Source organism: Pelmatolapia mariae, linkage group LG16_19, assembly GCF_036321145.2.
Source record: "Pelmatolapia mariae isolate MD_Pm_ZW linkage group LG16_19, Pm_UMD_F_2, whole genome shotgun sequence".
Lineage (NCBI taxonomy): Eukaryota > Metazoa > Chordata > Actinopteri > Cichliformes > Cichlidae > Pelmatolapia > Pelmatolapia mariae.
In genome coordinates, this window is record NC_086241.1 from 3,879,087 (window position 1) to 3,904,961 (window position 25,875).

Below are 25,875 nucleotides of genomic sequence, written 5' to 3' on the forward strand. Positions count from 1 at the left end.
TCTCTTTCAGTTCAGCTTTGTCCAGCCACTGGTATGATTTCTTGATATCAGTCACTTCTTCTATCTGACAGTGGTACATACCATGCAGAAACCTGTCCTCCCAAGATGGTTCCTCTTCTTACTCCTCATACTTATTAGATTTCTGCTGACTGAGGTATTCACAAAGCACATGTATAGTTGTGGCCATTTGGCAGAGGACTCAAGCCTGAAGGGTAATGACCACCCGCAGGGCAAGTGGGGAATTTATATATGAATTCTACATGATTACTATTAATAAAAGTAAATAAATACATGTTAAAAACTAAACTCAGAGAAAATAAAACTTTTTGATACCTTGTTGCACATAAAAATACTTCACATCTTTACAAAGCCTTTGCAACACAACACAGTAAGATGTTAATAAAACAAACCAATAAGAGTCAGAAGTAAATAAAAGAGTTAAAAGACTAAAGTTAAGCACCTAGGATAGGAGTAGTAAAATTAATGACTAAGATGTATTTTTACTCCAATAAAAAGTATATCAAAGCTCAAGAACAGAAGATGGGGAAGTTGTTATCTCTAGAGTCCAGAGTCTACCTGGCTATATCTCAAAGCTACAATAAAACACTTGTGATTACTAGATGCGGTGCCAATAACAATTGTGTAACAAAGTAATAAAAAGGAAAAATATTGCTGTTAAATAGCTCGGCTACACTCGAAAAATATCAGTTGTTCTGTTTTTGAGCCACAATGAAGAAGTTGTTGTGGGTCTTTTGTCTGTACATTTTTTGTCTCTGTAGTTGTCAGAGCAGTGAGGTGAATGGAAGGGAGGACTTCATGCTTCTTGCAGGGCCTCTGACAAAGCAGGTGGTCAGAAGCTCAGACAGAAGCACAAATGATGCCTTTGACTGCAGTCATCCCGTTCCTCCTGGCTCTAAGCAGTACTTTGAGTACCTGCAGAGCAGAGGGGTGACCCACTTCAAAGTACCGCTGTCATGGGCTCAACTTCTTCCTACCGGCCACCCCAGCCAGCCCCAGCAGGCTGTGGTTAGATGTTACCAGACCCTGCTGAAACAGCTGCTGGAAGCAGGTCTTCAGCCTCTGGTCATCCTTCATGGATGGACAGTTCCAGAGTCTCTGCAATCAAGGTATGGAGGCTGGGAGAGCCAGGAGCTGGCACAGATGTTTCAGCAGTATGCAGAGTTTGCCTTCCAAGAGTTTGCACCACTTGCACACTCATGGGTGACACTGGATGATGTTTGGCAGGACGGGCAGCCTGCACATGCTCCCAGTTTTCTGCAGAACATCCTTCAACTCAACAAGAACATTTACCAGATGTACCATCAACACTTTCCTGACAAGGGTGAGTCAAATTAACAGGAAAAAGTGAAGATTAAAGACAAAAGTGACGTCACTAAATTTATGCTTTCAGAATTATTCTCTTGTAAATACTTTTCTTATTTCTCTGAGGCTTGAGTTCACTTAAAGTATTGTTTATAAGTAAGAGTCTTGAGAAATCACCTGTAAAAATAGATCATATTTTATAACCAACTGAGGTTGATAAAATCCTTCAGCACATGTTCAGCTGTTCCCAATAGTAAAAGAGCCTTTCATGCTTGCATATTTACAGGCAGACGTCTGTCACTGGGACTGAGAACTAAAGATGTGGCTTCTCTCTCCCACATTAAAGCTTCAACAAGTGTAAGTTTTTTCTTTCCTTTTCTTTATACATATCTTTTAAAAACTAATATATGTATTGTCAGAATTGCACCCCCTTTCATGGTTTTTATTTAGGATCCTAATAATATTTTCTGTATTTGATATTATTTAGATCATCGGCACGACCATGAAAAAAATGTTTAGTTAAAGTTTAACAATGCCTTTCTGTAATTTAACAGCTAGCAATTTGAAACATGTGCATGTGGTCATGTGGTTGGCAAACTCTTCTAAACATTCAACTGGGAGACTCCCATCCTCAAAATCATAAATAAATAAAAATAGTCATTAAGCAGTTAATTTTTATCATTTTTTCCATAATCAAAATGAAATATTTTGTATTTATAACAAGCTCCAGTCATTTATTCAATAAATATATCAGTAACAAAATCCTTCCATGGCCTCAGAAGCGACCTTCAGAGGAAACAGGTTTTGTTAATTTCTGCCAGTAATGGACTACTTCTTGCTGAAGTTTAATCATGTAAGTAATGATGCAAATTTTCTTTGGTTGCAAGATATTTAATGATTTTTTTGCATTTAAAGCTTGTTTTTAAATCTCTCCAAAATATTACAATGCTCAAATTCAGCTTTTTACTGGATTCACCATCTGCTTAAGATCACTATTCCACTGAACGCCCCCATTGATGGCCGCTCACATGATCTTTACCACTCATCGATAATGACACTATATGATAACATATAGTTATGTGGTCACATAAATTAATCAGTGACCATATTAAAAAGCTTTCATGTCTCCCAGAGGCCATTTTTACTGTGGTAAAACAATGAAATCTCAAAATATTTTGATGACAAAACATTATTTCCTTTTTAAAACTGAAAATTAAAACTGTATGCCATTTAGAGCCAAAAATGTGCATAAATTGCACATTAATTGGCTGTTGTGAAATCTATATTTGCCTCTTGTAGAGGGTTTTTCCTTGTTATAAAAATTATTTCAAACCATTTAAATAATTATTTGATCCAATTTATTTTATTTATTTTAATTTTGGATTTGTTGAAGGCATCCAGCGACTCTACACCACACACTCTTAACAGTAATAAGAACAGCAGCACTAACATACCTGAGGTTAATCATTCCCAAAGGAAATTGGAATGATTGTCACCAAATCTGAAATGTTGTATGGATTTCAATTGGTCATATAATTATATACTTTTTTTGTCTCCAATATGATTGATTACTGAATTACTGAATTTTCCAGGAGGAACCCACCTGAGGGATTAATAAAGTTCTATCTAATCTAATCTCTGTTTTTTTGTTTATTTAAAGGATGGAAATGGTCACCTTAATCAAGTCAAGTCTTAGTAAGTCGCCTTAATCAGCTTAAAATGTCTGAAAAATGATGAAATAATGGTTCAAAAAGTCTGTCCCAAAATTTCCTTTTTTCCCCATGACCGTTCCTGTTTTTGCAGGAAAGGTTTACTATAATACATTTCACATTAAGTCTCTTCTCATTATGTCTCAGAATGACGTATGACAACATGTTGTGTATCTCCTGTTTTGAACAGATGGATTTCTTGTCAGTGCACATTGACTACAACTGTGCCATCTCTTCAGAGTTTTATAATGAGCTGAGGAACTTGCAGGTACAGTAACCATAATAAGATGGGTTTTTTTTAATGGTAAATGGTAAATGGCTTGTATTTGTATAGCGCTGTTGCATTTAACATTTTGTTGATACAGCAAAGCTACATATGTTTCATTTTGAGCGGGAACATGCCTATCCTGATTTACAAGATAAGTGCTCATGATTGTTCTCCCAATGATTACAAGCTTCTTGGAGATTTCCTAAATGGTAAATGTCATTACAGCTTTTTGACTTTCCAAATGTAAGATATTAATAATTAATTAAAATTGATTTCCCATAACAGACACAAGAACAATACCTCATTTTGTGAATGTGCAGCTGTATATGTAAAAGAAACAATACGACTTTCAGGTAAATGTCTTAGCAGAGATTCATGTTTTTGTCTACATTAAATACATACTCATGGTGCCTAATAAGCTAGTTACCCAGAACACCAAATAAATATGTATACTTTCAATTCAATTCAATTTTCAATTTTATTTATATAGCGCCAAATCACAACAACAGTTGCCTCAAGGCGCTTTATATTGTAAGGTAGACCCTACAATATTACATACAGAGAAAAACCCAACAATCAAATAATCCCCTATGACAGGGGTCGGCAACCTTTCTGATGATGAGTGCCATCTAAAATTTCCTCAGAAGTCAATGTGCCATATAATTGCATTAGCAATAAATTTAATAATGCTCTATGTCAACAGTTACACACTATATAGACCAACTTTATAGAATTATATTTGTTCGCAGATGTTGTCAGCTATCAGCGAATAGTTATCAGCTATTTTAAAACAAAAAAAGACACTTTTTATCCATAACAGCAAATGAACTGTACAACAGAAAATGCAAATGCTATTTATGGTCTCCTCACAACAATGATAAGAAAAATAAACTGGGCCAATATGGCATGTTTGTTAATACAGAGATACACATGTTAATGTGATCTCTGGGCTCCCACTCAGAGACACAGGTCTCCGAGTGTCCAGCGTTCAGACGGCTACCTGAGAGAAAATCTGCTCACACAGATATGTAGAGCCAAACACTGTCAATAAGGCCTCTGCAATGTTCTGAAGATAGTTAACCTTGTCAGGTAGTGATGTCCAGCAGCTTAAAATGCAAGCTCCATGAACACGCACAGCTATGGATTCCAGCTGCGTTTGTAGTTCTGCAAACTTTGACCCCCACAGAGTCAAGCTTTTCAGTTCAATCAGCTGCATTTCGATGTCCTCTGTGTCCAGCCAGTTAATGCGAGACAAACCCAGCTGCTCATTAAAGCTTTCTGGTTTGATCAGAAAAGAAAACATTGGTCCATACAGCTGAAAGTCCCGAAAACACATTGTGAGTTCTGTCTTGAGTCTACGGATGTATCTGTGTATTTCCATGGTGCTGATGCTGCGCTGAACGGACAGCTCCTGAAGCATTTGAAGTGTTGGAATGTGGAAATTTCAACATCACTTGAAAAAAATGCCATCTAGCAACGTCGCTCTCATTGGCTAAAGTTATTTTTAGCCAATTACAAGTTGAATCTGGTAGTTGGGGTTGTTAGCTAAGATACTGTCATTAAGAAGCAGCAGAACTAATGTGTCTATTCGAACTAATTTGCGATGTGCACCGCTGGCCTGGCCATTTATTTTTTAATGCACCTTCTCAGATTAATTCACTGCGTGTCGTGCCCAGGGCTGGACTGGGACAAAAAATCAACCCGGGCATTTTGACTAGAGACCGGCCCACCAGGTATTATAGGAAAAGCCATAAAGCCTTTGAATGAAAATTAACGCTGTTGTGACAGTGATGTACACTGTCTTGTTGGTATATGTATGATTTCTATACATTTGACATCAGATAAAAACTTTGGTTGTAAGATTCGGATAAGTATTTATTAAAAGCTAGACATTTTAGATGAGAATAAGAAAGAAAAGTATTTCTTTGTGCCCTACCTGGCCCCCTGGCAAAACTTTGCTAGACCCACCCATGCACAGCTACCAGCTGTCAGCTACTTAGAAAAGGATCCTGGTGTTATTTGTCTCTCAGAAACAGTTCATAACTTCCCTTCAATTCATTCATTCAACACCATAATTAATCTCAGTGTGTGAAGAAGACTCTCCATTTACACAAATTGGAGTCTATTAGATAGATATGATACAAACCACTGCAGCACAGTACCTGTAATACCTACAGCATGTTCTAATCACTCTAATAGGATATTATGATCAACAGTATCGAATGCTGCACTGAGGTCTAGCAGGACAAGCACAGAGATGAGTCCACTGTCAGAGGCCATAAGAAGATCATTTGTAACCTTCACTAAAGCTGTTTCTGTGCTGTGATGAGCTCTGAAACCTGACTGAAACTCTTCAAATAAGCCATTCCTCTGCAGATGATCTGTTAGCTGTTTGACAACTACTCTTTCAAGGATGTTTGATATGAAAGGAAGGTTGGAGATTGGCCTATAATTAGCTAAGACTGCTGGGTCTAGAGATGGCTTTTTGAGTAAAGGTTTAACTACAGCCAGCTTGAAGGCCTGTGGTACATAGCCGATTATTAGAGATAGGTTGATCATATTTAAGATTGAAGAATTAATTAATGGCAGGACTTCTTTGAGCAGTTTTGTAGGAATGGGGTCTAAAAGACACGTTGATGGTTTGGAGGAAGTAATTATTGAAGTTAACTCAGAAAGATCAATTGGAGAAAAAGAGTCTAAATGAATATCAATGGTACTGAAAGTAGCTGTAGATAACATTACATCTGTGAGATGGTTATAGGTAATTTTTTCTCTAATGGTTAAAATTTTATTTGTGAAGAAGGTCAAGAATTCATTACTAGTTAACGCTAAAGGAATGGTTGGCTCAACGGTGCTCTGACTTTTTGTCAGCCTGGCTACAGTGCTGAAGAGAAACCTGGGGTTGTTCTTATTTTCTTCAATCAGTGACGAATAGTAAGATGTTCTGGCTTTCTTATAAAGCAACAAACTATTTCTCCAGGCTAAATGATGATCTGATAAATTTGTGACACGCTATTTCCTCTCCAGCTTATGAGTTATCTGCTTTAGGCTACGTGTTTGAGAATTATACCACGGAGTCAGGTACTTCTGATTTGAGGCCTTAGTTTTCACAGGAGCTACAGTATCCAGAGTCATAGGTAGTGAGAAGGTAAAATTATTAACAAGATGACCGACCTCTGTGGGTGGATTATATTCTTAAACTTATTACAGCACTTTCAGAAAGACATCCACTGCGATTAAGTCTGCTCCCCACTGCTGTGTAATCAACAGTGTTGGGTAAGTTGCTTTAAAAAAGTAATTAATTACTAATTACTTAGTCAATATTGTATTTAAAATACTTATCTAATTACTGTGTCAGAAAAGTAACTTAATTACTAAATAAGTAATTAAACTAAATACTTCTTAAAATCCCTACAAATCCTGAGTGGACAAACAATAGAAATTAAACTCTTTAAATAATAAATAATTTTTTTAAAGACGGAGACTCTACAGTATGCAGCGGTAGCATGTCTTCCACAATGTAGCCTGCAATAATTTTTTTAAACTTACCTTCAGATGCTTTCTGTGCTGCTGAAGTAAAATCAAGTTTTGCCTGCTTAGCAGGAGTTGCCGCGGTGTTATCCATGGATGATGAACAAGGATCACTCAGAAGTGTTCGTCTATGCTCTCGTGTCAGGTGCTTCAGTAGATTACTCCTGCTATTAACAGCAGCCGATAGTTTTTTCTCCCCAGGACATAGCTTACATATTACTGTAATGTTCTTGTCTGCTTGTTTCAGAAAAGTGAAGAGACGGGAATATGTCCATTTCATAAAACAGCCACACGCTTCAGCCGAGCCCGACATCTTCCGCTTTAGAATACGACTATGCAGCAAACTGGCGTGAAATGACGTGCAGCTGCACTACAGCGATGTTAAAGCGGCAGAGTTTACTTCTACGTTTAGAAGATAAATTATTGAAATTAAATAATGATATTCAGCGAGTTTAATTATTTTACAGTGTAACGCAAGTACATTGTAAGTAACTGTAATTAAAATACCTAAAAATGAACAGTAATTAGTTACTCTACTTTTTCAGTGGAAAAGTAATTTAATTACAGTAACGCGTTACTTAGTAACGCATTACACCCAACACTGGTAATCAATTATTGTAAATGTAAATGTTATTAGGAAGTGATCAGACAGGAAAGGGTTTTCAGGAAATACTATTAAATCCTCAGTTTCCATAAGTTAAAACAAGACCTAGAGTGTGATTAAAGTGGTGGGTGGGTTCTTTTACATTTTGAGAGAAGCCAATTGAGTCTAATAACAGATTAAATGCCATGTTGAGGCTGTCATTTTTAGCATCTACATGAATGTTAAAATCACCCACAATAATTATTTTATCTGACCTGAGCTCTAAATCAGATAAAAAGTCTGAGAAATCAGAGAGAAACTCTGTGTAAGGCCCAGGTGGACGATAGATGATAACAAATAAGACTGGTTTCTGAGTTTTACAGCTGGGGTGGACAAGGCTAAGCATCAGGCTTTCAAATGAATTAAAAGTCTGTCTTGGGCTTTCATTGATTAATAGGCTGGTGTGAAAAATTGCTGCCACACCGCCCCCTCGGCCTGTGCTTCGAGATTTCTGGTAGTTAGAGTGACTCTAGTGTTGATTCATTTAAACTAACATAATCATCCTGCTGCAACCAGGTTTCTGTAAGGCAGAGTAAGTCAATTTGTTGATCAATTATTAAGTCATGTACCAACAGAGACTTGGAGGAGAGAGACCTAATGTTTAATAATCCACATTTCACTGTTTTACTCTTTGGTTCAGATGTGGAGACTGTATTGTTCTTTCTTTGTGATTTTTTATGTTAAGGCGTTTTTTGCTGGTTTTTAGTTTGTTTTTTGTCTGTTTGGGAGCTGACACAGTCTCGATGGAGATGGGGTTTTTTTTTTTTTGGGGGGGGGTAACAGGAGGAGAGAAGCTGCAGAGAGGCGTGTAAGACTGCAACTCTGCTTCCTGGTCCCAAATCTGGTCTAGTCATATTTTGGGAGGTTTAATAAATTTGTCCATATTTCTAGAAATGAGAGCTGCTCCATCCAAAGTGGGATGGATGTCGTCTCTCCTAACAAGACCAGGTTTTCTCCAGAAAGTTCCCCAATTATCTATGAAGCCCACATCGTTTTTTGGACACCACTCAGACAGCCAGCAATTTAAGGAGAACATGCGGCTAAACATGTCACTCCTGGTCTGACTGGGGAGGGGACCAGAGAAAACTACAGAGTCCGACATTGTTTTGGGAAAGTTACACACCGATTCAATATTGATTTTAGTGACCTCCGATTGGCATAACCGGGTGTCATTACTGCCAACATCAATTATGATTTTACTGAATTTACGTTTACCCTTAGCCAGCAGTTTTCAGTTTCCCTCAATTTCACCTGCACTGGCCCCTGGAAGACAATTAACTATGGTTGCTGGTAGTGCTGGGCGATATGACGATATATATCGTGTGGACGATAGAAAAGTGTCTATCGTGCCATTTGTCTTCTATCGTTTCTATCGTTTCTAACCCGAATTTTACAAATTATTACAAAAAATATATCATTAACCCTTTACAGCAGGTACACTCCGTTTTCCCTAACTATTTTTAAAGCCCTGTAGAACTGTAACCACGTAAGGTAGCGCAATAATGTTTTTTTTTGCATATGAAACCGTAGGAGTTGTACTTACATCTTATTCCATTAGCTTGTCCTAGGTCACGGTTTTCTTCCACATATAGTTTTGCAAAAATTGCATAAAAAGCACTTCCAGCAACAAAAACATAATATTCCAGACTTGCAGTAACAAAAACAATATTCCAGAAACAGGCTTTGCCGATCTGATCAGCTTTTCATAACACTTCCTATGCTGGAATATAAGTCAGCGCGAACTATCGCATGTCCGCCATTACCTAACTACATTTTTCGCGAAAAATGTAGTTTTTTAAGCTTCAAAGCCTATGTTGGTTTTTTAAAAGTCATGTTTGACTTTATGCTTTTCGGTATCGTTTCTGGGATGCTTAGAAGTCAAATTACACTGTTGTAAATAGTTTATTTTGATGCACATGCTGTGTTTTTGCAAATTTGCATTTATTTATTTTCATTTTTCCTGTAGTATATAAAAATTTGTGTATCTCAAAAATAAAACTATGAAGACACTAAAAATAAATTTCTTGTGGTTGTAAACTATTTTGTGCAACTTTTTTGTATTTACAGTTTTGAGGGATAAGCCTCTTAAATTTCTCTAACTAGAAATATATGTAAAAAAAAAAAAAAAAAAAAAATTTCAAAACATATTATTAAAATTTGGGCTATAACGGTTGTATTGATGTATAGCAACTTGAAATGCTCCCAAAAATGGCACTACAGCATGTAAAATGTAAAGATAAGCTCTTGGCGGACTTGGTTCTATGGTAGGTCTTAAAGGGTTAAATAGCCTGTGCAAATATATTAGTGTTGTCTTCTCACTATACATACTCTGAACTTTATGCAAGAGAAAATAAAGTATAAAAAAATGATATTTTTCGCAAAGAAACTCTGTCTTGTGGTTTTGCGACATGGTGCTGCTTTACGTGCACCCGGATTTGCGACATGCTTTACGGTAACTCAAAACAAAGACTGCACCCTCTCCACTCGCTGTTTACAGACTGCATACTTTCCAGATGACCACAGGTCAGGTGGTATATCGTGATATATATCGTTATCGTGATATAAAATAATTCATATCGTGATAAATATTTTTTCCATATCGCCCAGCACTAGTTGCTGGTGTCTCTAGCTTCACATGTCTGAGAACAGAATCACCAATTACCAGAGTTTGACCCCCGGCGGGTGTGTCGCCGAGGGGGGAAAAACAGTCAGACACATGAAAAGGTTGGTGATGTACCTGGGGCTTCTGTTTAAGACTATGCTTCCTCCTCACCGTCACCCAGCAGCCCTCTTTCCCCAGCTGCTTGGGGTCTGCCGGAGTACAGCTAGCGGGGCCTATGCTATCTTTGACTGCACTGCCTACAGGGGTCTGGCTAGCTACGGGCGAATCGAGGGTGCGAAGCCGAGTCTCCAATTCAGTAATCCTGGCCTCCAGAGCTGCAAATATGCTACATTTGTTACAGGTATCATTACTGCTAAATAGGGATGGGTATCGTTTAGGTTTTATCCGATACCGGTGCCAAACCGGTACTTTTGAAACGGTGCCGGTGCTTAAACGGTGCTCGAACCAGTGCTTAAAGAATGGAGAACACAAACTTTGTCCAAAAACCTCTCATGTTTAGCTGTTTTTTTGTAAAAAGATAACAATGTTAGCCTTTTCTGCAGCTATAGGGCATATATGGTATCACTCTTGGCTGGAAGCAGTGCTTAAACAATGGAAAAAACACAAACTTTGTCCAAAAACCTCTCATGTTTAGCTGTTTTCCACTTTTTCTTTGGTCATTTTAGCCTTTTTGGCCAGGGTGAAGGGAGTATCTGCCATCAAACAACAAGACAGCCGCATGTAACTACGATGGTGTTTGCTAGTTTACCTTACATGCATTAATTTAATAACGTGGTTAGCGTACTCAACATAAATTACACACGAACAACATTAAGCTACTCACCCAGAGAAGAATGGCTGCTGCTGCCATCATCATCCATCATCATTTCTGCTACACTGGCAGGGCTAGGGGCCAGGACTCTCCTCTTTGGGTTCTTGGGGGATGTTGCTAACGCCGGGTCCGATAACAGGCACCACACCCGTAGTAGGTACGGTGCATTTCTCGGCTTTAAAAAAAACGCTATGCGTCGCCAGGTGTTTCATCAGATTTGAGGTGTTACCTCCTTTGCACAGTATCACCTTAAAGCACTTGTTGCAGGCTGCTGAGTTTGAATCTTTTGCTGTGAAGTACAGCCAGACTTTTGACCGCTTCGCCTTGGGCATTTTTAATCTGTAACTCTGCTCTAAAAGAACGTGGGCCCGCCTACTATCCTTGGAAGGGTAAAATGATTGGGTAAAATGATTGGCTAGAAAAAAGCACCGAAATGTGCGCTGCTTTTAGGTCTGGTTATTACCGTTTATGTTAGAACCAGTGCCATAATGGCACCGGATACCGGTACCCATCCCTACTGCTAAAGGAGGCCGAGGAGTAACTAAACATCTGACACAATGAGCAGGAAAGTGCAGGAGGGACAGGTGAAGAGGCCATGCTGCTAGCGAGTCGGCTACGAGCTAAGCTAAGCTAGCGAAATAGTAAAGACACAGTGAGTAAATACTTTGGCTATAAATTAGGTGTCAGGCTCAGGAGAGACTCAGACTCAGAGGCAGACCGTCTCAAAAGTTCACAATTTATTTACAAACAGACACCAGGTGCAGATATATACAGGTGGGGGGGTCACAGGAAGAGGGTCTCCGGGAAACACAGGCACGGGAAGGGAACACACGGGCTATGTACACAATCCTCCACTGACGCTCAGGTTTAGCTCGGACTCCGGCTTTTAGCTCACCAAACAGCGGTCCTCAGGCTGGCGAGAAATCAGGCACAGGGAGGAAGAACAGGTAAGTTGCGGCACGAATGAAACTCAGAGAAAGCTCGGACTTGCAATGACACTGACGAGTGTTACACAATAATCCAGCGAAGAAGCGTTCTCAGCAGCCGCCTTAAGAAGTGAGCGTGGTGATGAGGTGATTGCTTGCAGGTGTCAGAGCCAGGGGCTGGAGTCGTCATGACTCCGCCCCGGTAGAGCGGAGGAGAGAGAGAGACGCAACACAACAAAAAACACTTGTAGCCATACAGAGTAAGCCGAGAAGGCAAAGGGACCATGACATTAGGGAATGAGTACACAGAGAGTGTGCTTCAGATGAAGCACGTTAAGATTATACTATGAAAACAGAAGTTATCTAAAAGGTTTTAATTAAATTGCTAAGCAGATAAGCTACTCAAAAACATCACTGTGTGTTGGAACAGGAATAGGAAGTGATACTCTACTGCAAAGAGCGCGAACTTGATAGTTAACATTTAATGTTAAATGTTTATGTGAATTTAACATCACTTAATATTGCATACAGTTTACATGCTATCAAAAAATTGCTTTTTTAAAAAAAGCTATCTGAAGATATTATGGGATGGGAACACAACATCTGGTCAAATCCTCTGGTGTTGTTAACTGAACAAAATACATTAAGATAAAGTTCTAGGTTTTGGGAGTGTTATCGTGTGAGGTCTTCTTATTATGGGACAGTGAGGTTATAGAAGGCACCTGTAGACTTAGTATTTGCTAAAGGAAACAGCAAATGGGTTTTCATTAAAAATTAAGGTGGATTATTTCTAGATGTAATAAAATAAAATTCCTTACATAACCTAACAGAAGTAATTCCAAATTTACAAATAAACTAAACTTAATTAAATAAAATTTTATTTTAAAAGTAATACATTTTTCATTATCACTTATTTATGTAAGTCTTAAAACAATTCATATTTCTTGAACACAACACAGTCTTGATGGACAATGGCCTAAATATTGTGGGGTGTGACATGAAGGACATGTTAGGAAAGCTGGACATGGAAGAAGGTCTGGTCAAGTAAGAGTTCATTTTCTGACTTATATGTACTGGAATTCTGTAATTTTAATTTTTGTTTCATAATTGTTTTAAAGGTTTATTTTTAATGATTTTCATGTTTCTTTCTCTTTCCAAAAGTCCTGGCATTTCACACCACACCAGGATGAAAGGGTTAAGAAACAGTTATCAGACTGTGTGGGATAAATTTAAGTCCCAGACCACAGCAGAACGAGATCTTTTCCTTCAGGAATCATTCTCCTCTGGCTCCCAGTGGGCCACCTCCAGCGTATCCTTTAAAGTTGAAGGTGGCTGGTCAGAAGGCAGGAAAGGAGAGACTATTTGGGACCGGTTTGGTCATGAGGGCTTGGCCTTTGACAATCAGACAGCTGACCTAGCTTGTGACAGTTACCGTAAGGTAGATTATGATGTCTACCTTCTGCGAGGTCTTCAGGTCAACACCTACCAGTTTTCCATCTCTTGGGCCCGTATTTTCCCCACAGGGTACCGACAGAGCCAATCAGAAAAAGGAGCTCAATACTATGACCAGCTAATAAATGCTCTCATTGCATCTGGCATACAACCCATTGTCACTCTGTACCACTGGGATCTGCCTCAAGCACTCCAGAATTATGGTGGATGGACCAATGCCTCCATTGTAGAGGCCTTCAAAGACTATGCAGACTTCTGCTTCTCCAGGTTTGGAGACAGAGTCAAGATCTGGAACACATTCAATAGTCCCTGGGTAGTGAGCCATGCCGGGTATGGTACTGGTGTGCATGCCCCAGGAGTAAAGGACTATGTGGAATCTTCCTATCAGGTGAGAGTGATGTTATTAGAATACTACAATTAATCACTTTATTACAAGTGTAATTATTGCACTGATGCATTTAACATTTGATTTTGCATTATCAGGTCACTCACAATATTCTCAAGTCCCATGCCGAGGCCTGGCATGTCTATAATGACAATTACAGGAAAACACAAGGAGGAAAAGTGGGCATTGCCTTGAACTCTGACTGGGCTGAGCCCAGTGACCCTGCCAAACCTGAAGATGTAGCAGCTGCAGACCGTTACCTGCAGTTTATGCTGGGTTGGTTTGCACATCCCATATTTGTAGACGGAGATTATCCTGCAATACTCAAAGATCAGGTGGAACACAAGAAAAAAGCATGCCCTGACTCTGTACCAGCAAAGTTCCCAGTTTTCACTCCCACAGAGAGCCAGAGGATACTTGGTACTGCTGACTTTTTTGGTTTAAATCACTATACTTCTCGGCTGGTCAGCAACAGTAATGGTGGGTGCACCCCTGGTCCTGAGGGTGTTGGTGACTTCCATGCAACTGTGGACCCCACATGGAGTTCCACAGCTTCTGACTGGATCTATCCTGTTCCTTGGGGACTTAGAAGGCTCCTAAACTACATTTCAACAGAATACCTGCAGCTTAACAAATTGCCTATATACATAACAGGAAATGGGATGCCAACAGATTACAGTGTTGACAGTCTCACTGACACCAGCAGAATGGACTATATGAGAAGTTACATCAATGATGCCCTGAAAGGTTAGTGTTGGGGATTTCCCCAATTTGAAGGCACTTTTTTTTAGAGATAGAGTCAAAATAATTCTGACACTAATCTTGTTTTCGTGTTCATTTTGTAGCAACACTCACAGATGGAGTGGATGTGCAGCGATTCACAGTGCAGTCACTCATGGATGGATTTGAGGCAAACCAAGGCTACAGCCAAAGATTTGGTCTTCACTATGTCAACTTTGAAGTGGGATCCAGACCAAGGACCCCAAAGCAATCTGCATATTTGTACGCTGAGATTATCGAGCAAAACGGTTTCAGTTCACAAAAAAGTAAGACGTTTAAAGCTGCAGAAAGGCCATTAACTCGACGTTTAGCTGCCTTACCACCCTCAGAAGTTCCATCTCAGGCAAAGGTAGTTTGGGAGAAATTCTCTTCACAGTCAAACTTTGATAGAAAAATGTACCATTATGGCACTTTTCCTGAAGGCTTCAGTTGGGGAATTTCTTCTTCGGCCTACCAAATTGAAGGTGGCTGGAATGCTGATGGCAAAGGTCCTAGTATATGGGATACATTCACGCAGACAACTGACAGTATTCCTGATAAAGCAAATGGCAATGTAGCCTGTGACAGTTACAACAGACTTAATGAAGATCTCTACATGCTGCGGGCTCTGAGGGTGAAGTCATACAGATTCTCTTTGTCCTGGTCCAGGATCTTTCCTGATGGCACACGTAAGTCCCTCAACCAGAAAGGCGTTGACTACTACAACAGGCTCATTGATGGTCTTATAGCGTACAATATCGAACCCATGGTAACACTGTACCACTGGGACCTTCCTGAAGCTTTGCAAAAGGTCACTGGCTGGGAAAATGCAGAGATGATTGACATTTTTAATGACTATTGCGACTTCTGCTTTGCTACTTTTGGTGACAGAGTGAAATTCTGGATAACCATTAACCAGCCTCAGACAATTGCATGGTCTGGATATGGACTTGGAAATATGCCACCAAATGTTGTAGACCCAGGATATAGACCATACATAGTTGCACACAACCTCATTAAAGCTCATGCCAAGGCCTACCATACATATGATGACAAGTATCGTCAGTCCCAGGGTGGTCTAATCTCCATTGCCCTCAACGCTGATTGGTTTGAACCTGCTGATGTCAACGTAGTCCGTGAAGTGGTGACTACTGACCGGGTGATGCAGTTCCAACTGGGATGGTTTGCACATCCTATTTTTAAGAATGGTGACTATCCTGATGCACTGAAGTGGCAAGTTGGGAACAAAAGTGAAATCCAAGGTCTTCCACAGTCAAGACTTCCTTCCTTTACTGAAGAAGAAAAGAACTCCATCAAGGGAACTGCTGACGTATTCTGTGTAAATCATTACACTACAAGGGTAGTGAGCTATTTTACAGCTGCGCTTCAGCCTTACTCCTATGAATCGGACCGAGACATGAGAGAAGCAGAGGAACCTGATTCACCAACTACAGCCATTCCTAACCAAAAAGCTGTGGCCTGGGGCTTGAGGAGACTCCTCAACTGGATCAAGGAGGAGTATGGTGATCCAGAGATTTACATTACTGAGAATGGAGCAGCAGTAGAATGGGATGACTTTGAAAGAGTAATGTTTTACAAGGCCTATATCGATGAGGCTCTCAAAGGTGCAGTAATATAAGAATATTTCAGAAGATATTTAAAATTTGCCACGACTGCCATGACTGGTTGTTCATTTATTTTGTGTGTATGTGTTTGCATTTGTGGTTACATTGCAGCCTATGACCTTGATGGTGTGCGGTTGCAAGGATACACAGCAACAGCTTTTATGGATTCTTTTGAGTGGCTGCACGGGTACAAATTTCTATTTGGTCTGCACCACGTGGACTTCACAAACCCAGATCGTCCAAGAACACCAAAGTACTCAGCTCATTACTATTACAAAATCATAAAGGATAATGGTTTCCCCTTGCCAGATGATGAGAAGATGCTTCATGGCCACTTCCGTGAGGATTTCATGTGGAGTACTGCTTCATCGGCCTACCAAGTAACTTACACTTGTACTGCAATTTTACTTTTACTCAATTAAGCAATAGTTGGGGAATGATTTGAATACTGTGATGTTTCCCTTGTTTTCATCTCCTTAAATTTTTGTTTTCCATTGTCTGTGTCCAGATTGAAGGAGGATGGAGGGCTGATGGAAAAGGTCTAAGCATCTGGGACAAGTTCACTCACAGTCCTTCCAAAATATTAAATGATGACAATGGGGACATAGCCTGTGACAGTTACAATAAAATAGAAGAGGATGTTGCGATATTAAAGCAGCTGAAAGTAAGCCATTGTCACGGTCCTGGGTCTTATGACCCAGTGTTTTGAGTTTAGTTTATTTGGATGTTTATATGATTAAGCTCATGACTTTTTCTAGTTCTTTGTTATTAGATTCCCCTTGTGTCTTCCAACCCCTGTGAAGTCTCCCCTGCTCTTCATGTGTTTCATGTCTGTGTCTTACGTTGTCAAGTTCTGGTTGTCATGTCTGCGTCTCATTAGGTTTCCTATTTTATTTTGAAGAGATCTTGTGTTTGTATATTATGGTTTATGTTTTGAGTCCTTTGTTGTACGGTTTCTTGTTTCAGTTATGGTTATCATCGGTTTAGTTCTTTGGCTTCGTAATATGGCTTCCCTATGTTCCATGTTGTGTCCACTGTGACCTTTTTGTACCATGTTTCAGGTTCTTATGTTCTGTCTCCCCAGTTGCTGTTAAGTTACATGTCTAGAGTTCAGTCAGTGTTTCCTGTTTTACTTTGAAGGTCGGTGTCTCATGTCAGTGGTTCTAGTTTTGCTTCCCTTGTCTCGTCCAGTCTGATTACTCCCAGCTGTGCTCTCCTTCTGTGTCTAATTCCCTCGTTATCCCTCTGTGTATTTAAGCCCTGTGTTTTCTCTTTGTCAGTGTCGTAGTCTCCCTCATGGCTGTGTTTCCCTGTGTGTTAGTTATCCATGTCCCAGTTTAGTTTATTTATATTTTTCGTGGCATCCTGCAATAAAGCAGCCTTTTGAGTTTAATTCCTGTGTGGTGAGTTTTGCGTTTGGGTCCTTCTCCTGCCTTTACACAGCCGAAACATGACAGAAGACTACGACCAGACAATGGACCCAGCAGCTCACAATCCCTCCGCTGAGCTCCAGGAGGACATGATTTACGCGGTGGAGTTTCTTTGTCAAGAGTGGTTTGCGCTGCCTTTCAAGGAATACCAAGAGGAGTTAGCTCGCCGGTTGCAGAGAATGATTTCCGGCCTCCCTTGGTTATTCGGCTCGCTACACCCACTCATTCAGGACTTCCTCGTTACCACCGTGCATGTCCGCCCTGAGCAGCCACTCCTGTGTGAAGAGCCGGAGGATTTTCAGCTGAGTCCGCTGGAGGATTCGCAGGCCGACTCGTCCCCTCCCTCTTCCAGGAGAAAGCGGCGTTCACGCCGCCATCGCTCCACAGCAGCTGAGCAGACAACTTTCGTGAGTGAAAATGACTGTGTACCACATTCTGATTCAAAACCTTCTGCCATTTCATCCACAGTTAGTCATGCTGCTCCTATGAACACTTTAGTTTTTCAACCAGCTCCCCTGGACATAAGCAAACCTGCCCTTGTATCTGAGACTCCCTATGTATCACCAGTTTCTCAGCCTATGACCTTTTCTGTGTCTCAGCCAGTACAGGTAAATGGCAGCAACGTGCCGTCTACCATAGGTAAATTGGCTAAAAAACTTGGACTTGATGCCACTGAGCTAATGAGTCAAGTTGAATTTTGTGTTCCACAGCCAGCCATGTTCAAACACACTCACCATGTTTTAGAGTCAGACCAAGTTCAACCTGCACCTCAAGTGACTGTTTTGGGTGTGGCTTCACCCCTGGACTTTACTGCTCACCAGTCAGCTTGTTCTGAAACTGCCTTTGCAAACCTACCTACTCCTGTGACCACTCCTGAGCTCCGCTCTCCACCACCTGTCCCGGCTCCCAGGGTGAGGCCAGCCAGGACACAGCCTACCTCCGCACCCGTACCTACTCCTCGGGTGGGAGCGGCTCATGTCCGGCGGGTGCCTGCACCCATTCCTGTGCCCGCTGAAGGCTCAGGCGAGCCTATCCAGCCCCTGTCCTTGTGTTCTGTAGGCTCAGAGTTAGGTCATCAACCACTACCACAATCACTACAACCCCTCATTTTTTCCATAGTTCAGTCTGTTGCTCAGTTATTAGCTCAGTCATGTGTTCCATCATCAGTTTTGCCTCCAGGTCAGGCTTCAGTTTTGCCTCCAGGTCAGGCTTCAGTTTTGCCTCCAGGTCAGGCTTCAGTTTTGCCTCCAGGTCAGGCTTCAGTTTTGCCTCCAGGTCAGGCTTCAGTTTTGCCTCCAGGTCAGGCTTCAGTTTTGCCTCCAGGTCAGGCTTCAGTTTTGCCTCCAGGTCAGGCTTCAGTTTTGCCTCCAGGTCAGGCTTCAGTTTTGCCTCCAGGTCAGGCTTTAGTTTTGTCACCCATACCTCTTTCATTAGCCCAATCATCTACACAACCAACCGCTCAACAGTCTGCTCAGCACTCCGCAGCTCCCACGCTGCTGCCTGTTCCAGCTGGAGGGCCCGCGGAGCCCGTCCAGCCCCAAGCCACGTCAGCTGGGGGGCCCGAGGAGCCCGTCCAGCCCCCTTCCTCGTCAGCTGGGGGGCCCGAGGAGCCCGTCCAGCCCCCTTCCTCGTCAGCTGGGGGGCCCGAGGAGCCCGTCCAGCCCCCTTCCTCGTCAGCTGGGGGGCCCGAGGAGCCCGTCCAGCCCCCTTCCTCGTCAGCTGGGGGGCCCGAGGAGCCCGTCCAGCCACCTTCCTCGTCAGCTGGGGGGCCCGAGGAGCCCGTCCAGCCCCATGCCACGTCAGCTGGGGGGCCCGAGGAGCCCGTCCAGCCACCACCTGCGGCTCAATCGCCTGCAGCGCCTATGCCGTCGTCTGGTCCAGCTTCTGCTTCGGCGCCTGCTTCAGCACCTGCTTCGGCTTCGCCTGGCCCTGCTTCTGCTTCGGCGCCTGCTTCAGCACCTGCTTCGGCTTCGCCTGGCCCTGCTTCTGCTTCGGCGCCTGCTTCAGCACCTGCTTCAGCTTCGCCTGGCCCTGCTTCTGCTTCGGCGCCTGCCTCAGCCTCGCCTGGTCCTGCTTCTGCTTCGGCGCCTGCCTCAGCCTCGCCTGGTCCAGCCTCAGCCTCGCCTCGTCCTGCAGTTGCCAAGCCACCGCCTCGTCCACGTCCGGCTCAGGCTGCTAAACATCGTCCACGCCTGGTTTGGCGTCAGCAGCCACCTTCCAGGCCGCTGACTGGACTTCTTCGTACGTGCCCACGCCGCCGTCGGCCGCCAGCCAAGCCGCCTGACGGTCTTCGTGCCTGTCCACGTTGCCACCGCTGGCTCCGCGGTCGGCCTCCAGAACAGCTTCGTCTACATCGTCGCCACTACCGTCCGCACGGCCGGCCTCCAGACCTGCTTCGTCGCCACCGCTGGCTCCGCGGTCGGCCTCCAGAACTGTTCAGTCATGAACTACTGAGCCGTTGGCCTCCTGGTCGGCCTCCTGACCTGAGTTTTGGACTGTCCCCTGTGCCTTTATTGGACATTTTGTTTTCGACTTAGTTTTGGCCCTCCGACCTGGACCCCCGCCACCCGCCCTGGGTGGGTTGTTTTTGGTTTTGTTTTCCCGGCTTGGGGCGTCTGGAATCCGCCCTTGAAGGGGGGGCTCTGTCACGGTCCTGGGTCGTATGACCCAGTGTTTTGAGTTTAGTTTATTTGGATGTTTATATGATTAAGCTCATGACTTTTTCTAGTTCTTTGTTATTAGATTCCCCTTGTGTCTTCCAACCCCTGTGAAGTCTCCCCTGCTCTTCATGTGTTTCATGTCTGTGTCTTACGTTGTCAAGTTCTGGTTGTCATGTCTGCGTCTCATTAGGTTTCCTATTTTATTTTGAAGAGATCTTGTGTTTGTATATTATGGTTTATGTTTTGAGTCCTTTGTTGTACGGTTTCTTGTTTCAGTTATGGTTATCATCGGTTTAGTTCTTTGGCTTCGTAATATGGCTTCCCTATGTTCCATGTTGTGTCCACTGTGACCTTTTTGTACCATGTTTCAGGTTCTTATGTTCTGTCTCCCCAGTTGCTGTTAAGTTACATGTCTAGAGTTCAGTCAGTGTTTCCTGTTTTACTTTGAAGGTCGGTGTCTCATGTCAGTGGTTCTAGTTTTGCTTCCCTTGTCTCGTCCAGTCTGATTACTCCCAGCTGTGCTCTCCTTCTGTGTCTAATTCCCTCGTTATCCCTCTGTGTATTTAAGCCCTGTGTTTTCTCTTTGTCAGTGTCGTAGTCTCCCTCATGGCTGTGTTTCCCTGTGTGTTAGTTATCCATGTCCCAGTTTAGTTTATTTATATTTTTCGTGGCATCCTGCAATAAAGCAGCCTTTTGAGTTTAATTCCTGTGTGGTGAGTTTTGCGTTTGGGTCCTTCTCCTGCCTTTACACAGCCGAAACATGACAGCCATTATCGTTTCTCCTTATCCTGGCCGAGAGTCCTTCCTGATGGCACCAGTAATAACATTAACGAGGCTGGAATCAACTACTACCAAAGACGCACTGCATGCTGCAAATATCCAGCCACAGGTATGTATAATTCCTTGCATTTTAGAAAGATACATGGGAAGTCAGTGAATTCAGTAAGAGTCATTTTTCCTTTCCTTTCCTTTCCCCTACAGGTTACTCTGTACCACTGGGACCTGCCACAAGCTATAGAGGATTATGGAGGCTTTTTTGAATGACAGCTTTGTTAAGCTTTTCAGGGACTATGCTGACTTCATGTTTGACAGTCTTGGTGACAAAGTGAAAATTTGGATCACCTTCAATGAGCCAATCATTATAACCAACCATGGATATGGCTTTGGAAGCTTTGCTCCAGGTACGGTTTAAGTAATTTTAAGTATTGCTTTAGTGCTGCATGCTCTCTCTTTCTCTGTGTCAAATGTGTCCATGTTTGTCTCCAGGAATCAGTTCAGGTCCAGACACTCTGCCCTACATTGCTGGTCACAACCTACTTAAAGCTCATGCTGAGACCTGGCATCTCTACAATGACAAGTACAGGGCCAAACAGAACGGCATAATCTCCATCACGGTCAACTCTGACTGGTCCGAACCCAGGAATCCCTATAGGCAGGAGGACTATGATGCTGCAAGACGTGTGATGGAGGTATGCCAATTCTTCTCAAATCTGACAAAAGGAAATTGACGGCAGTTAGTTTCAAATGACTACTGTGTTTCTCTTTGTGCAGTTCTACCTTGGCTGGTTTTCCCATCCCATATTTAATGGTGACTACAGTGAAATTGTGAAGACAAGAATACGAGAACGAAGTCTAGCTGCTGGTCTACCACAGTCTCGGTATTATGAAGGCTATTATTAAATGTTTAAAAGTTTCTTTGTTATCGTTTAAGTAACTCTATAGTAAAATATTCTCCAGGTTGCGTGAGTTCACTGCAGAGGAGATTAAGAGAATCAAGGGCACTCATGACTTCTTTGGATTGAACCATTACACATCTGTCCTGGCATTCCCTGCGGACCATGGAGATGCTGCAGGCTTTGATGCAGACATGTAAGAAGTTAACATTTGCAAAACAAATGCCGTCTTGACCTTCTTCTTCTAGACCTCTTTTTTTTATTGAGTACTTTATGGAATTCTATCCTTTGCAGGGGTGTAGTTGTAGTTTCTGATCGCACCTGGCTGGATGCAGGCTCCGTCTGGCTAAAGATCGCACCATTTGGCATCCGGAGATTGCTGAACTTCATTAAGAATGAATATGGAAATCCACCAATTATCATCACTGAGAATGGAGTCTCAGAGCGGGGCCCCATTGATCTAAATGATGTTCACAGGACCTACTTCTATGAAAAATACATCAATGAGGTGTTGAAAGGTATCAAAGCTTCTCATTCTAAGAAATCTAAATCCAGGAATGTCCTGGAGAGGAAACAAAAATACAGATGTTTTGTGTGTAATATGGATGCTTAAAAATTATTCTGTTCTTTCTTTTATAATAAGAATAATAATTTTTCCTTCCCTTTACAGCTTACTTGCTTGATGGTGTGGATGTGCGTGGTTACACAGCGTGGTCACTATTGGACAACCTAGAGTGAGCTGCTGGGATAGAGAGATTTGGCCTGTTCTACGTTAATCGCTCAGACCCTAATCTTCCTCGAGTGCCCAAGAACTCTGTTAACTTTTAAACCAAAGTCATGAAGTGCAACGGATTTCCTGACCCTGAATCAGGACATGAGTGCCTGAACCCAGAGTCTGGAGGTAAAGTGATAAAAGATTTGCTCAGATACCTGTTTTACAGAACCCAGTTAAACATTTCATCTAATGACAAAATTTATCATGTGAATGTAACATTTTATTTAGCATATAATCCGGTGGCCTCTTAAACCTTTGCAACTTTTTACTTCAATACATTTGACTTCAGTGGTCTTCAACGTAGAGCAGTGTTTCACAAACAAAGAGCAGAGTAAAGCACTTCAAATCATTTTTGTTAAAGAGACCTGATGAAAATAAGTGTCAGGGTACTGTATCTGCTAAGGTTTGGACTGGACTTTACACCACATTTGCTCTACTGATTGTTGCAGTAGTAGGAGTCATTTGTGTTTCTGTTTTCCTCTTTAAGATAAAAAAAAAAGCCATGTAAAGTGAACATGTGGACAGTATCAAAATGAAGTGAAAATTGTAACTGTAAATAAGCTGATGTGCAGTATAGACTCCTGTAAACAGCATTTGATTGCAGCCCCTTAAATACTGAACAATACTTGAACTACTAGGCTCACCAGACATAGTGTGTGTAAGAGTTCCCATAACTAATATTGTAAGTTTATCATTGCTTATTCAGTTATTAAATCCTTGTACATTATAATTTGCTTGACCACTGTTTAAACTCAAAGACTTGAGAACTGATCAAGATTATTAAAAGTGTCATTTCATCCTGTAATCAAAATAAAAAAAGTAATTTTTGTAATAAAAACACTCATTATCATACAGGATGTAAGATGAGCCTCAACCATATTTTTTTTCAAATAAAACACTGTAGAAAAAAATCCAATGAATTATGTCATGATTGCTATTAAAACGATTGCTATTCATTTTCTGATTTGTTTTTTCACTTTTTTGTACAGTGAGAAGTATTGTTCAATATTGATTATGGAAAATGTTACCTTGAAGTAACCAAAATGTCACGATCCTGGGTCGTTTGACCCAGCATTTTGAGTTTTCATATATGTTGATGGTTTATGTTTAAGTTTATTTAGTTATCTGAAGCTCCTAGATTGCCCAGTTATAGTTCATTGTTTATTAGATTCCCCTTGTGCCTTCGCCCCTGTGTTTAAGTCTCCCTCGCCCTTCATGTGTTTCAGTGATGTCTTTGTCTCCCATCTCCTCCTCTTGTTTACATGTTTCTCCCTTGTGACCCATTTCATCTATCATGTCCCCCCCCAGCCATTATGTTCTGTTTGTGCTTAGTTTTGTCCATGTCTCATCTCCAGTCCGCTTTTCCCTCTGTGTGTAGTTATAGTGTGCGTGTAAATCTGCATGTCTTAGTCTGTCATGTGTTTCATGTCTGCGTGTCCTATGTTATGTCTGCATCCCATTATGTTTCCTGTTTTATTTTGAAGAGTCTGGTGTTTCCATGTTCAGTGTGTTTAGTTTTACTTCCACTGTCGTCATTATGTTCATTCATATCAGCTGTTTCCCCATGTGTTTGCACTTCCCCTCTTACCTCTTGTGTGTATTTAGCCTCTGAGGTTTCATTTGTTCCTTGTCTGCCATGCTGCCATGAAGATCTTCATTTGCTCATGCCAAGTCTTCACGTTCCAGGTTTTTCCATGCCAGGTTTTCATGTTCATCTTCCAGATTTTTTTTATGTTTTGGCTTAGTTCTCCCAGTTTAGGTTATTGTTTAGTTTCGCTTTTTTCTTTTTGTTTTCTACTATTAACCAGCCTTAAATAAACGGCTCGCTTCCTGTTAAGATAAAGTTTTGTTTTTCGCATGTCAGCACTTGGGTCCTCCTTCTCACACCACACAGTCAGCTTCAACTAACTGTGACACAAAATTAAATTATCAGTCAAAATGCAGTGTACTCCAAGTCCATCATCACTTGCATTGGTCATGTCCTGTCTATTATAGTCTTCGTCTCTGTGTTCTGTCTTTAGCACGCTCCTTAGTCTCTCTCGCCCTCTGTGTCTCCCTCTCTCTTTCTCCCTCGCCCTCTTAGTGGTGTCTCTGGATTTCATCTCCCTTACCTGTTCCCGTGTTGCTCTCCTTGTGTTTCATTTTGTCTCCCCAGACTGTCACGTGTTTCCTGTCTGCTTGTTTCCTCTCCTGTTGCTAAGTTCTCTTTGTTTGGGTCTCACGGTGCGTGAAGAAGTGCGTGAAGCTACCTTGACTCATGTGTGTTATGTTCAGTTTTGCTTCCCCTGTTCGGTTAATCAGATTTGCTCCAGCTGTGTTTAAACCTGTTGCCCATCCTCTTGTTATCCTGTGTATTTATGTTCTTCATCATGTCGTCAGTCTTGATGTCCTCCCGTCATGTTTCTCCCCATGCTGTGTGCTTCATGTTTTGCCTCTTACTTACCATACCAAGAGTTTATTGTTTGGTACTTTTAGTTTGTAGTTCTCAGCAATCGATCTGTTCATGTTTCACCTCTGGAGTCCTGTGTTTGGGTCCAACCTCTGCTTGCCACATAGCCAGGCCTTGGCAGGTCTGTAGTTCCAAAGTAAATAATTTTAAAACCAAAGGTGATCTTAAAGCCAAACATTTTTGTCAAAAGATGGTAATTATTGAAGGTAGTTAAAAGAAATATAAAAGCAACAACTTTTAATTATAACAAATCTTTCACGACACACCAACCCACTGACATAAATATGCTCAGTGATATGAAGTAAAAAGTAAGTAAAATGCAGTCAATAATAAACATCTGTGCCTTCAGTTTGTTCATTTGTTTTGCTCATGTTCATGTTTTAAAATGTATCGCAACTTTAGTTATTGCAGCAGGTAGCCATGATGAGGAGCTATTATGCAAGAGTTATAAAGTGAATAAATCCATCATTCACCTTCTGTTGCATGAAACCACAACCAGACTGCTATGTAAAGGATGTCCTGCAAAGTTTGAAATGGGGTTTAGAAGGCACATCAGGGTCCAATCAAATGTCACAGTTTATGCAAAACACTGAGAGGCACGACACACTTGAAAAAGATTTTAATGAACGCTGAAATTAGTAACAGGTAGGATTTTGCAGCAGTTCAGAACAGTACTGGAATTATTATCAATATGAAATCCTTTGTGTACAAAGGTATTCTCAATAAGACTGAGACCTGTGTACAAAAAATAATTATAAATATAATATAAAACAACATATTAAAGATGATCACAAATTAAGAAAAAAAACACATGCAAGAGTAGTTAAAAAATG

At 41.5% G+C, this 25,875-nt stretch overlaps 1 pseudogene; it reads left to right on the forward strand.

Annotated features, from left to right (window-relative positions):
* Positions 1 to 729: 729 nt before the first annotated feature.
* On the forward strand, positions 730 to 24,676 carry LOC134646397 (lactase/phlorizin hydrolase-like; annotated as a pseudogene).
* Positions 24,677 to 25,875: the final 1,199 nt, after the last annotated feature.